This window comes from Lagopus leucura, unplaced genomic scaffold, assembly GCF_019238085.1.
Source record: "Lagopus leucura isolate 7727_CA_CO unplaced genomic scaffold, USGS_WTPT01 Super-Scaffold_73, whole genome shotgun sequence".
Classification (NCBI taxonomy): Eukaryota; Metazoa; Chordata; class Aves; order Galliformes; family Phasianidae; genus Lagopus; species Lagopus leucura.
In genome coordinates this window covers 69050839-69064123 of record NW_024962252.1, presented here as the reverse complement: position 1 = coordinate 69064123, position 13285 = coordinate 69050839, and positions in this window count along the sequence as shown.

Here is a 13285-nt window from a genome sequence, read left to right as displayed (position 1 = left end):
CATTTGCTATTTGCAGGAAATAGCAATCAACAATGCCTTTCAAACACATATTTCTGTTTTTATTGAACGTAGCTCAGAGTAAAGAGGGTATAATATATACCCAAGAGAATGTAAAGTGTTAGTCTGTTGGGAAAACAGCTAATCATGCTCTCTAACAAAGCTGATCCCTCCGAATGGTTACCTATAGATTTTACCAGTTTGTTAAAGTAACCGAATACTTCAAAATACGTGTTTTGACTACATGAGTAACATGGATTTGTTTCCTCTCAAGTAGATAACAGAAGTTTCAATGAGAACAGTGCAAAAGCCAAATCTAGAGAATGTAGCAGAAACAGAAGGAAAGGCCGTTATCTTTCAGTGTGATGCAGTCCCATTTCTTGTTCCCTCAATGTCTCCAAATACAAAACCTTCATCTTTGGTGGTTGTTGATCTGTTGTGGCAGATCAGCTGTGTATTTGAAACCGAAGAACAAAATACATGGTTTGATGAGCACAGAGCTTTTTCATTACTTCTCTCAGCTTCTCAGTGTGAAATTTCTTGTTCTTAAGTATAGTGCCCAAGGATTATATTCCCTATGTCATTTTCCAGATCACCTGATTCATCACAAGATGTTCAGAGCCATTTTACAAATGCTGAGTTAAAGTGTTTACCAGATACCCCTAATGAATGCTTTAAAAAATGCTTTCCCACTCATTCAGATTTTCATGCTCAGCCCATGCCCAAAATAAGGACAACATTGCTTGCTGTGGAAATTTGAGAATCTTGTGTTTCTACAGCAGTTTTTGTGTAGATCTGAGCCATTGTGAACATGAAGTGGTAAGACAGTCATTCCACTCAGGCCACTTTATTTTCACATCTTCCCAGCAATCTCAGCAGTATTTGGGCTCAGCTTTCCTCACACACTATATCTGACACACACTTATCTCAGTTTCCTCCAAGAGTTATGGTAATTGAACAATAATGTGTAAAATCCAGAAAGAAAGGGGAAATTGTGAAGTCTGCAACAGGTACTACATGTTGTGTTTGCCATACTTGGACCTGCTGTAGCAGCTGACTCAGGCCCTCATTAGCTGCCACAATAGCTCATTTGGGAGAACATTATTCCAAGCATATAATAGTACTGGTGAAATCCTGGATATTTTTTTCTGTAAGTTTGGCACCCTTAGCCTAGGTGCAAAATCTTTTGTCACCTGCAGCTATTATTAATTTCAGCAAACAGTATTTCACAATCTCTTGCCCATGTTATTGAGATTCCACTCAGGACAATTACTGTAAGTTGGCATCTCCTGCTCCAACCTGAAGTTTCCTTTTGCTTTGAACAGTTTGCAGCCAAATGTCAGCACCTGTTTCTCTTTCTTCCCCCAGTTCCTGACATACAGGGTTTCGGTGTCTTGTCTGTCTGCAGGAACAGAATAAAATACAGAATGAGAAAGCACTTCAAAATGAGAACTCACCACTTTAAAATCTCCTGGCAACATGTAGGAAAGAAATGTTAACAATTATAATGCAGATCAAATATTGGACCTGAACCACATGACTATTTCCCTTCTAACTTAATGCACAGACATCTCAAACCAAGGGTATGAGTGGGCTGAAACAACTAATCGCATTTGGCACAGGCAAGTACAAAAGGAAACCCAGAACTACTAATTCAACAGCTTGAAATATCAGCTGCTGCATGCAAGATCCTTAAAGAGCTCCTCTGAAGAGAACATACCCTTTTAAGCTTGTAATTTTTCATTTTAAAAATGTCAAAAAATATCTCAGGGAAAAAATATGTACAGAACAAGTGTTGATTTAAAGCCTGAATCCACTGACATCTAATAGAGGTAAGGTACCTTTGCCTCTGTATTTTAATTACATATATTCCTCTCAGCTATCACAGACTTATCTCTCGTTTTGTATATTTTCCATGCGTAATTTTGCTCAGCATAAAAGTATCTCTAAAATGGGAGAAGTGACATAAAAAATAGAGAAATTGAAGGAGTGATGGTAATGTCCCACAAATCACTGCCCCCATGTTTCAGGTCTGTAGCGTTTGGGCACATCTTTGCTCTGACCACTTGCTGAAGACCTTCACTGTGGAACTCTCTCTGTGGGTCCATGGGACCATGAAAATGAAGACATAAATAAGTGTATTTGCTTGCTCTTCACAGATAAAGTAATTAAAGGCTATGATTCCATGACATGAGTCTGCTTTTAACTCCTTTGTAGCTAAAAGTGTACAGCCCTACCAATCAGGTTCTGTGTTGCAGAACCATTTTTCACCCAAACAGTATGAATGACTCAATCTCATTTGACTTTACCATTCTTCTCTTTCTCTGGGGTCAGCTGCTGATTTGAGTGATTTGGAAACAACTTCTTTAAAAGTATTATCTAAGCACATCTGCTCACCCAAATTATACACAGCAAGCCAATAAAAATGAGAAAAAGACTCCACCATGCCTTGCCTAAGCTGCATCTCTTTTCAAATTTTGGGTAGATGACACTAAGAGCAGCTACCTTGTTCCTTGCAACTTCTCTTCTGTCTTCTTTACTCAAAGGTTTGCCCAAAATCTGATCTTTTAAATACTACATCAAAATATATGATTCCATGGGACATGGAGAGTGCATTGGTGCTGAAAAGGGGAGGATCCAGCTGTTTCTTCAGTTTTTGTCCTTCTTTCTTTACTGGTGGCTACACAATCTTCTACCTCATGCTGGCTGTGCCATTCCTTGAGAGTAAGTGTGAGTCACTGAAGTAGTAGAAGAACAATCCATCAAAAAGTGAATAGGCTTCTGCCATGTTAAGAAATTTGGCACTAGGGTCTGTCAAGCATCTGAACTGGCACAAGCAGGAAGTTGAATCATGCAATTAGAAGTGAGAGAGAAATAGGGATGAGGGCAGCAAGGGTAAATTGTTGTTTTGGAGCTAGTAAGTTCCATTTTTTGCTAAGTCTAAAACTTGGAAGGAAGGGAAATTTAGGTTCAAAATCTGCTTGTAGTGGCAGCATCTGAAATCATTCCACTGTATGGCATCATCATCAACTGTCCTGGCAAATACCACTTGCCAGTTTCTGGAAAGCTGCATTTGGGGAAAAGTGGGTGAACGTGCATTTTTCAGCAATATTCCTCAATGGCAAGAAACTACTGACAGTGCTTAGCCCCTGGGACTGTGCCTGAGGAGTTGCAGCAGAAAAAACTCTCACTTTTATATGCAAGTGCAAGGTTGCTGTTCCCCATCCCACCCAGGAGCAGAAATGGCCTTAGAGATCCATATATTTTAACCTTCAGTCTTCATTACCATTGATTCTATCTAGAAATGGAGCCAGGATCTCTGAGAACACTGTAGCAGGAACAAAACACAGTAAATAATCCATCTGTCTAGCAACACAGGTTGCCATGAGTACTTCTCCCCATGCTCCATGCTCATCAGTGGCTTGCCTCTGAACACTGAAACAAGTTCAAGGGCCTTATACTGGTGAAGTAAACCATCTTCCTCCACTGGAGACCTTGCAAGACACTTGCATTCCCCTGGAGCCTAGAAGGTGCCAGCTAGCAGAATGAGGAGACATGACTTTCAAAGCAGCAAGATTTGGTCAGTGGGACTATGGGAGACAAAAGTAAGAGCAGTGGTAACCCTGAATGAAAACAAACACTGATTTTCATTTGTTTCTTTTGACAGACTCCTTCACATTTGGGCTGCATGTTAGTACTACTTTTCTGAAAGAGTGGTCAAGTACTGAATGAGCTGCCCAGGGAGGTGGTGGAGTCACCGACCCTGGAAGTGTTCAAGGAATGGTTGGCTTTTGTGTTTACGGATATGGTTTAGTGAGTACTATTGGTGATTGGTGGGTGGTTGGACTGGATGATCTTGAAGGTCTTTTCCAACCTTGGTAATTCTGTGATTCAATGCCCTACCAAAACATTCTCAGATAAAAGACTATTAAATCAATAAATTAACGTTATTAGGAAGAAAAAAATAAATTAATATATGAATATATTAACATATTAATATACCCATAGCTCAGGAAGTCTTTGAGCCACTCATAGGAGGCTGAGAAAGATTATTCAAGTTAGCCATTTGTCTTGTTCACTACATAGAGAAATACTCAAAGATAAGGTCCTTTGATCTGACCTAGGAAGCTTGGTTTTCTGTACTTACAGGAGAGACATTCTTTGATTATAATGTCATATTTAAGGGAGGCCCTCTAATAATGCAGTCTTCTAGAAGCTGTGTAAAAATAGAAATATATGAGAAAAAGAGAAAATCACAGGTTTCTGGCTGACATTTGAAGAATCATAATCGAATGAGCATATTGAACACTGCAGTTATGATTACATTATCAATACTTTGAATACAATCTTTTTAAAAGATTGATTTCATTGTTTGTTATATGATAACATTCAATTTAAGGATGTAAAGGCCATTGCTTGTGTAAATAGGCCCAATGTATATTTTGCAAAGCCATCAGCCACAACACAGCTTTCAGAGAAAGAACTTAGGTTACACGTCTAAATGAGCATAGCACTTGATTGAGATGATACAAAATCTTCCAAGCATATAGGTAGTAGAACTACTGTTTTTTAGATCTTTTACTAAGATTATGTAGGCAGGGAGATATTGCTGTACTCCCTAGGTTAGTAGTAATAAAAATTAATATAAGAAGGCCCATCAATTTAAGCACTTAACATTTTTCTGTATTCTTCAGAATGCAAGTTTTCATTAAAAAAAAGAAAAATCTAGCCCATCTGCTTGTGAAGATAATGTATTGAGAACTGATGTAGCATTATTCTTTTAAGTCTACAGCAGGAGAGTAAGGGAGAAAATTGTAACACGTGGCAATAACTAAATGTGCTTAGGATTTCACTTCATAAATCTGCCCCTCTACCTGCTCATACCAACTTCAGAATTTGGGAATAAGGCTGAGGTCTCTGGGATTGTTTTTAATTTGATTCACAATTTATTCATCTCTATCGAAATAAATGGCACAAGATTAAGTCTAATTTCATAGAATAAGCATCATCTCAATGCTCATTCATCTTAGCAATTGTCTTTTTTTTTTAATTCAGAGGGCTAATTGCATGGTTAGCTCAATTGTTCCAGATTCCTGACATTTTCTTATTACTTAAAAATAAGCCTTCACTTTGCAGGGATTAACTCATTTCCATATTTAAATGATGTTAACTCCAACTTAACTAGAAGTACTTACTGCACAGAATATGTTTTGTAAACTTTTCTGTATAGACTTTCAATTGTAAGATGTGTCAGTTCAAAATAAAAGTACACTTTGTGCCTGTTTTACAGGAGGGAAAAAATAGAACACAACTAAGACACTTCTAATGAATATTATCTCTATCTTTAGAATAAGAAAGAAATTGAACTCCAATTTGATTCCCTTGTGAGTAACAGGGGTTTGATGCACTGTGGCCAAGAGATATATAACTATATTAATGAAAATCTAATCTGTGCTCAGAGACTTTGCGTGCTGGCTATGAATGTAAAATAGTCATACCACAATAGACTGCAATACTGTCACAAGCTGAAGTTCAGCCAATTTTACTAGGAAGAATTGACATTTTGCTGTATTCTTCATCCTAGGGAACAGGAAAACTGTTTTTCCAGTTTTTATTCTTGTCATTATAGCTATTTAGATATATCATTAATCTAGAAATAAAAAGCCTTTGTCTACTGAGCCGCTTAAACACAGTAGCTCAAGCTGAGAGAAATAACAAATGCTTAGGGTTGGCCAGGAACTCTTAGTGGCACTGTGCTAGGGCAAGCAGAGGCATCATCTGTTTTGGACTGTGCAATCTGCTATGCTCCAGGGCATGGCCATCATAGGGCCTGAGTCGGAAACTGATTCAGCTAAAAAAATACCCTTTTCTGTTGTTGTGGTAGCCTGGCCATAGAAGCAGAAGGGGTAGTGTATGAAAAACTGACTGAGGCTGAGGTTATTTCATGCCTGCCACCAAGCACTGTCCTGGGCCTTTGGACACAATCGTTCATCAGTTGGTGGAAGGAGCTTTTGATCCATTGCTGGCTTTCTTCTAACTCAGGTGCAGGAATCCTGAGCTTACATCAGTCATGCTGTGTACATAGAGATCCACAGAGGAAGAAAATGCAGGCATCATCATTTATTAGACTAGGAGAAAAAAATAAAGTTGCTTTTGGACATTTGAACCTTTTTGAGCTCTGAAACATAGTGTGGCAATTGCTTTCAAACAAATTAATTATGTCATTATGTTAAAACATTTGGACCATTGAAGTGAAATGGCTAGTTGGTACCTGCAAGGTAGAGGTGCATGATTGCAAAGGAAGATACAATAAGGACATTAACCTTTAGGGACAGTATGACGAGCAGTTATTACCCTCAGAGCCCTGAGGAACAAGAGAAACTGCAACAGATGGAACTGATTCTACGAGATACAGCAGATAAATACAAATAATGGAGAGTTAACAGTAAGAGACACTTAAATATCCTGATAAAGCCATTTAAATTTGCTTAGGATTGGACATTCAGTGTTGCATCACTTCAGCAGTTATGGGGCAGTGCAGTGAACCACATCAGGGAAATTAGAAACAACCTGAAAAATAACTCAGGAAAAACAATAGACAACAAAATACTAATGGGTTATTTCTCCATGAGATGAGTTCTCATTTGCTGAATGGCCACATAAATACTTGCACAGAATGCAGGGCGAGACAGCTGCGTAAGCCACTGTTGCTAAACAGGCATAGTGACTGTCAGTGTGTATGATTACTCCAAAATGTAAAGATTTGCAACATTATGATAGCTGTGATCAATCACCTGCTCACATAAGGAAGTTCTGCCTAAGATCATGCAGATCAGTGCAAATGAGCTACTACTATGCACAAGTTTTAACTTTAAGTTCAGCTGCTAACTGAAATTTACAAAGTGGAAAGTTTAATAATCCATCTTAAACTGAGGATCAGTAAGCCCTACACCAGTGACCTCTTCCCAGTTTTATGTCATTAGCACCATGGTTTACCATCAAGAATAGGTTAAAATGTAAATAAATATAAAAGTGGCATCATTTGCAGTGTGAGTGTATTCACTGAATAATTTTCTTAGAATTTTCTTAGAATTGCTCACGGCAGTATATAATCAGAACATATATTTTCTCTGTTTTATATATCCTCCTGTGATACAGCAATTTTTATTGATGTTGCAGTGGCCATCATCACTACCTTGAGATGTATAGTTACTGCCAGCATAGGTTCAGCCAAGCGTGGAACCTGAGAGGGAGCGTAGTTCTGGAACACATCTGGAAGCCTGAGGACCAAACTTGCTGCAGTGATTTGAACCAAAGCTTGGCCAGCTGCCATCTGTATTATGAAGCAGAGCTTGGCCATCTCTCCCTCTGTATTAGAAGAATCAGGTTGGAATGGCTGTGGATGCCCTGGGTACACATCCTTCTACCTTTTTTCACTTCACCCCGGCTGTTCTGCAAAGCACAGCATAGTTGATCCTTTAGATTGATAAACTAATCTGTGACCCAGGAGTGCTCACACGTCCCATTTTGTCACTTCTCAAGTACTGCAACTGCTGGAACAATAAGCTCTTCTACTACTGTAGCTAAAGTAGACAGAGTTTGTCACTTAAATTATTAAGTGCTGTCTCTGTTACTAGACCTCAGCTGTGACCCCAGGTAAGTCTTTTAACCCTCGTTTTTCTAACACTAACACATGTAAGTGACTTTCTATCTGTAATTATTTACAGGACTAAGATCAAACCTCAAAAAATTACATTTGTCATCTTAAAATATATATATATTACTATTGCACATGGGCTGGATAAGTAGTGTTAGCACTGTATATTGTATAATACATAGCATTTGTTAGCATTTGTACCTCTCTCCACCCTCTTTGCAAGTGTTATGTGTCTTCAGACATAGTGTGGAACATCGAAGACATGTTGAAGGTACATGATTGAAAAGAGAAATAAGATTAATTATTCAATAAGTGAAGCTGAAGTTAATTTGTAGCCAAAGAAACAAGAAAATGTAGAGCACGTAGCACAAAGGGAGGCATATGTGAGCAATGTGGGATCTAGGGCAGACAACACACCCAGGTGCTGAGCCTTTTGAAGAGCTTATCATTTTCTGTCCTCTGCTTCCACACAGATTCAAAGATGACCCTGAAAGCAGACACATGCTTGGTGCCTGCCCTTTGATGGCACTGCTCCACTTCCCCATAGTGAAATAGTTGCATGCTAGAAGTCTATATTGCACAAAGATGTAGACAAGGCCATGATTCCCAGGTCACAAAACACTAATGGGCCATCTCGGCGATCTTTAACTCTGCCATCAGCAGGTTCAACAAGGTGAAAGAACAAGGTGATACAGTAATGTCCTCCATTTTGACTGCTGGTCACATATATACAGCCTGGGTCTCACAGGTAAACCAGCACGGCTATGCAGTTTATATATGAAACTTTCCAAAATGGCTACCAGAAACCTTCTAGGATGCTCTCAGACTGATCTGGTAGCCATGGAGATCCACATAATTTTTCTGATCTAAAATTTTAGAAGTCTGAGAATCTCATGTTCTCCTAAACAACTCTAGCAGCCAAAATTTTCAGCATGTTTTCAGTAATCTGGTTTCCAGAGTGACTGAAGACTTCTTCAGTAAATAGTACAGTCCCAGACAGGTCAACAGGAGGTTTTCTGTCTTTGTGGCATTACTTTGCTTCAACAATAGAAGGAATAAGCTGCTTTCTAGAGCTCTGTTTTTATCCCTTTCCAACTTACATTCATTGTCATAAAATATGAATGCATAAAGTTATCAGCCTAGAGCTATTGTCTTCCCCATAGACTTGAGAAATGAGAAATACAGAAGAGAATCTCTGATTCCAGACTTTAGAAGAAGTAAATACTCATCTCATTTTTCTCAGCAGGGATGATCTTCAATAATATCAAATTTGCAATGAGGAAAAACAAACAAACAAACAAAAAACCCCGCAATCTTCTCCATAAACTCACAGATCACTCAAAGCCTCAAACCTGGCATTTCAATCTGCATAAGACATGACTGGTTATGAAAGAGCCAGTGCCACCAACAGCAGTTCTATGGTTCTTGATTTTGGGAAGATGCATTCTGTTTTTATGACAGTTATCTCCATCCGCCCAACAACATCTTCAATAATCTAGTAGATTGCAGCAGATAAGAGATAATTTTATGTTAAGCATGAGTTTTCAGAGACAATCCTTGCTTGTAAGGTTCCTTTTTGATCACAACTAATTGCATGAAATTAATCACTTCTGTTGTCACTTGAAAATCAAGAATAAATGTGCTAATATCTGGAAGCTGGAGAGAGAGAATATATGTTACCCGTTGAGAAAGACAGACGATATGCACTGGGAAGAGGAAAGATCTGTGAGTTAACTGTTAGAAGAAGAATTAGAATGAAACCTACACAAGAGGATTTCAAAATAGAACAAAAATGAGGAACAGAAGTGAGAAAGCAATCAAATGCTTGAACAGAAAAGCATCCAAAAGAATGAAAGAAAAATTGATTATAGATAATTAGAAAAGTTGCATTTATTAGCATCATATAAAAAGGAGATTTATGTTTTGGGGAAAAAAAAAAGAGGGGAGGGAAGGGGGGGAGGGAAACACCTGAAGAGTGATAGAAAATACTAGCAAACCTAAATTGCTAATGGAAAAATCCCAGTCTTGGGGCATGAAGCATAAAATCCCAGTCCTAGCCATGAAGCATATATGTAAGCTTAGCTTCACCTCACACAAGTAATACCAGTGAATTCAGTACCAACCTACACCAGTGTAAATCACACTTCTCCTTCTCTCCACCCCCACTTTCAGCAGATGCAGCCACAGTGAAGACTTAGAAAAGGGAGGGAAAAAATGGAAAAGAAGACAGAAATGAGATGCAATTTCCAATTCAGATAAAACATCAGACTGTGAAAAAACTGAAAGAAAATACTTTTCCTTTATAATTACACTAGAACTAGAAGATCTTTAAGGTCCCTTCCAACCTGAGGCATCGTGCAGTTCTATGGTTCTATGATGCTGTGATTCTATGATTTTCAGTGTTACACAGTTTTCATCTCTGTATTGTCTTCTGTGGATGTTACCTGTTTACAGCCCCTCCAAAAAAGTGGAAAGAGAATTAGGACCCACTTTCACTTTACCCTCTGGCTGTCAGTTTGGGGGTTATGTGGAGTAGTTCTCCAAAGCAGCCCTTGTTAACTTGGAAGAAGACTGAGATCTACAACTTATTTCACTCAAGTGGTCTGCCACACTCTGTGATCCACAATGTGTGTGTGTCAGGTTCAAGCCAAGCTTTTCAGCAGAGTGAAATTCTGTGGGAATATTATAAACTTGAAGTATTTGAAGTATATGGAAGTATTTGAAATACAAATGGGGGTAGGAATATAGAGAAAGTTATAACCAGTAAACAAAAAGTGCAGAGTGAAAAAAAAAAAAATTAGGGAGTGGGGAGAGAGTGGAAAGGAAAGTGAAAGAACGAAAGAATAACAAAAGTAAATGCTAACAGAAACATCTCCTCATAATAAGGGCTGTTCAAATAAACAATAGACTAAATTTCCTAAAGCTGGTTTCTGATTTATTCCTGGTTGCTAAAGCATGGTGTTAAGCACAAGCACTGGTATTGTCTAGCCCAGGAATTTGGATAGGGATCGCTAAGGCTGGTTACTATGGAGTTAAAAAACCTGTTGGCTTTTGTGATGAGTCCAGCTTCTCCCTCCCTACCGTGAGAGAAATAGAGGATTAGGAGAAACAGTTGATTTTAAGCATTCATCTAAAGACTTGCCATCTGAACATTGGGCATTCGTATCATTTAAAGCTGATAAGTTATAACATTAATTATTTCCTTATGTAGTTGCTTCTTTTTCAAGACTTTCATGTGGGTTTTCTATGTATTGCTTTTAACTGCCTTTTTTGTGTCAGTATATTAGAATGTCACAGTGCTGCCCATAGCTAAACTAGCTGAACCTTTTCTATGCAAAATACAATGGCAATTTTAAAAAAAATCTAGATTATTTGTGGACATCCAGATTTCTTTTTCTGTTTTGAAGGTGCAAGAGCTGCATCTGTGCTTTTTTCCTTTCTATTTTTCCTTTTAGTTTTAAGTTTTGAGTTTGTAAATGTTAGGATAGACAAGCACACTGTTGTCACTTAGCAACCAGCCCTTATTTAATGCAGAAACACTGTCCTGTCTATGCTAATAGGAATTCTAAGGCAATTCCTTGCAACAACCAGCACGCTGTGCTCACCTTGCTTGGTATTTACTTGGTTTTGTGTTAATTTTGGCTGTTGGTGAATGGAGGGGGGGGGCAGCAGGACCAAGCACAGATGCCGTGTCTCACAGAGCAATTGCCAGGCATCTCTTTCATACAAAAAAACAACTCATACAATCCAGAATCTCATTTAGGCCCTGACCCTCTGATGAACTCAGCAGAGTAGCAGGGGTCCCAGGACATAGGAAAAGCTGCCTGATAGAAAGCCTTGAATTGTAAACAGTAGTAATTTGGGGTGCTGCACAAAGGATGTTGGTCTGATGTTAGTAAAAAAGCCACTTTGCTTTACTGGTTGACATCAGAAAATTGCAACTGGAGAGTTCAGGTGCTTGTTAACTATTGGTTTAGCTGCTTTACTGAGAACAAAGAAACAAACAAATGAAAAACAAAAAACAAAACAAAACAAAACAAAAAAAGCAAAAAAAAAAAAAAAAAAACAAGGCCACTAAGAACACCTTCATTCTTCCCTTCACAGCTCTTCTCCTTTAAAGTAGCTGCTGAGGGGCCACCTGGCCCTGGTCTAACACAGCTAAGACCTGTGGTAGGGCTGCTCTCCAGGTGTGGAGTGTCATTCAGGGCTGCTGTGGGCAATGGCTGAGGAGCAGCAAGGTCAGGGCAGTGCCTTCCTTCTTTCTGTGGGTGGAGGAGTGCTCCTTGGTCTGATGGGGCTCACAAGGGGTTGGGTGCCTTCCTAGGAAATATCATGGGGCCGTTTGATAGCAGGTACTGTTACTGTTTGGTCAGAAGGCTCTCGGTTGCTGCCAGTCTGTTATATGGAATAATGCTATTTTACCTTATCTTGAAAATAAAGGAAAGCAGAATAGGTTTGCTCTAGCAGAGTAATTTAGAGAGCAGTCTGTGAAAAGTTATCCTAATGCAAACTGGCTTTTCTTCCCAGGTAGCATTTTTCAATGAGGTAAACTGAGGTAATCCTTTTAAAAAAACAAATTCTAATATCTTGCTTCCTTATACTTCCTTTCTTGACGATAATATAGTGATGCTTGTGTGCTGCTTACTAATACATAATGTGATGTTTGTTTTGCTTTCTGAGTCAATACATTTGCGATGGGAGATGAGAGGGTGGGAAGGATAAGGTTGCTTTCATCTTTCACCAATTATGCTGAGTGTTCTATTCTTTTGTGCTGGCTGGTTCTGGGCTATGTAACAGACAAGCAGCCAGGCTTCAGGATGCTGCTTCCAAAGGTATGAGTGGAGAGACAAGAGGCCAGGACACTTGGGAAAGGCAGTTTTGCACTTTCTCAGTTAATTTCTGGTGCTTTTTTACTTCAGCAGACATCAGAACTTTGTAACATCAATCTTGTAGGAATGCCAGATGAGTGCCTGGAGAGGAGAAACCTCCCTAGCATCTATTTACTTATTTCTTTTTCCTGTTTTTTTTTTTTTTTTTTTTTTTTTTTTCTTCCTCTCTCTCTCTCCCAGTCAGGCAAGTTTCCTATGTAGGAAACACCTCTGGGGAGAAGTCTGGGGAAACTGCCTCTGTCTGCCCATATGTCTCCTGAGGCTGTTCAACTTAAAAGCAAAGAAATCAACAGCTTCAGGAAGAAGAAAACAGAACTTCCTGTTGGTGAGGCATTGAAAGCCTGCAAACGTGGGTTAATGAATATTCAAAAACAGGTTGCTTACTGTTCTTTCTGCCTGTTTTAGATTTAATGTATGTGGCTTGACCGTAGTAGTATCCTTTGTCAGCAAACAATATTCTTTTACGCTTTAGGGTTTTCATGTGGGTTATGTGTGTGTGTGTGTGTATATATATATATCTGAAATGGTATGTTGGAAATAGAATAGATAACCTGACACCTCACAGGGCTCAGGTGCCACAAAAGGTGTTTGGCTGGTTCACCTTTTGGGGAGGGAGAAAGGTGTATTAAAAGAAGAAAAAATCGCACAAGCGATGGAGAGAAGAAAGGAAGGAAAACCTAATAAGGAAGTCTCTGGAATGTTCAGTGTGGGTTGTTTCTCCTGTATGAAAATTAGGTTGAAG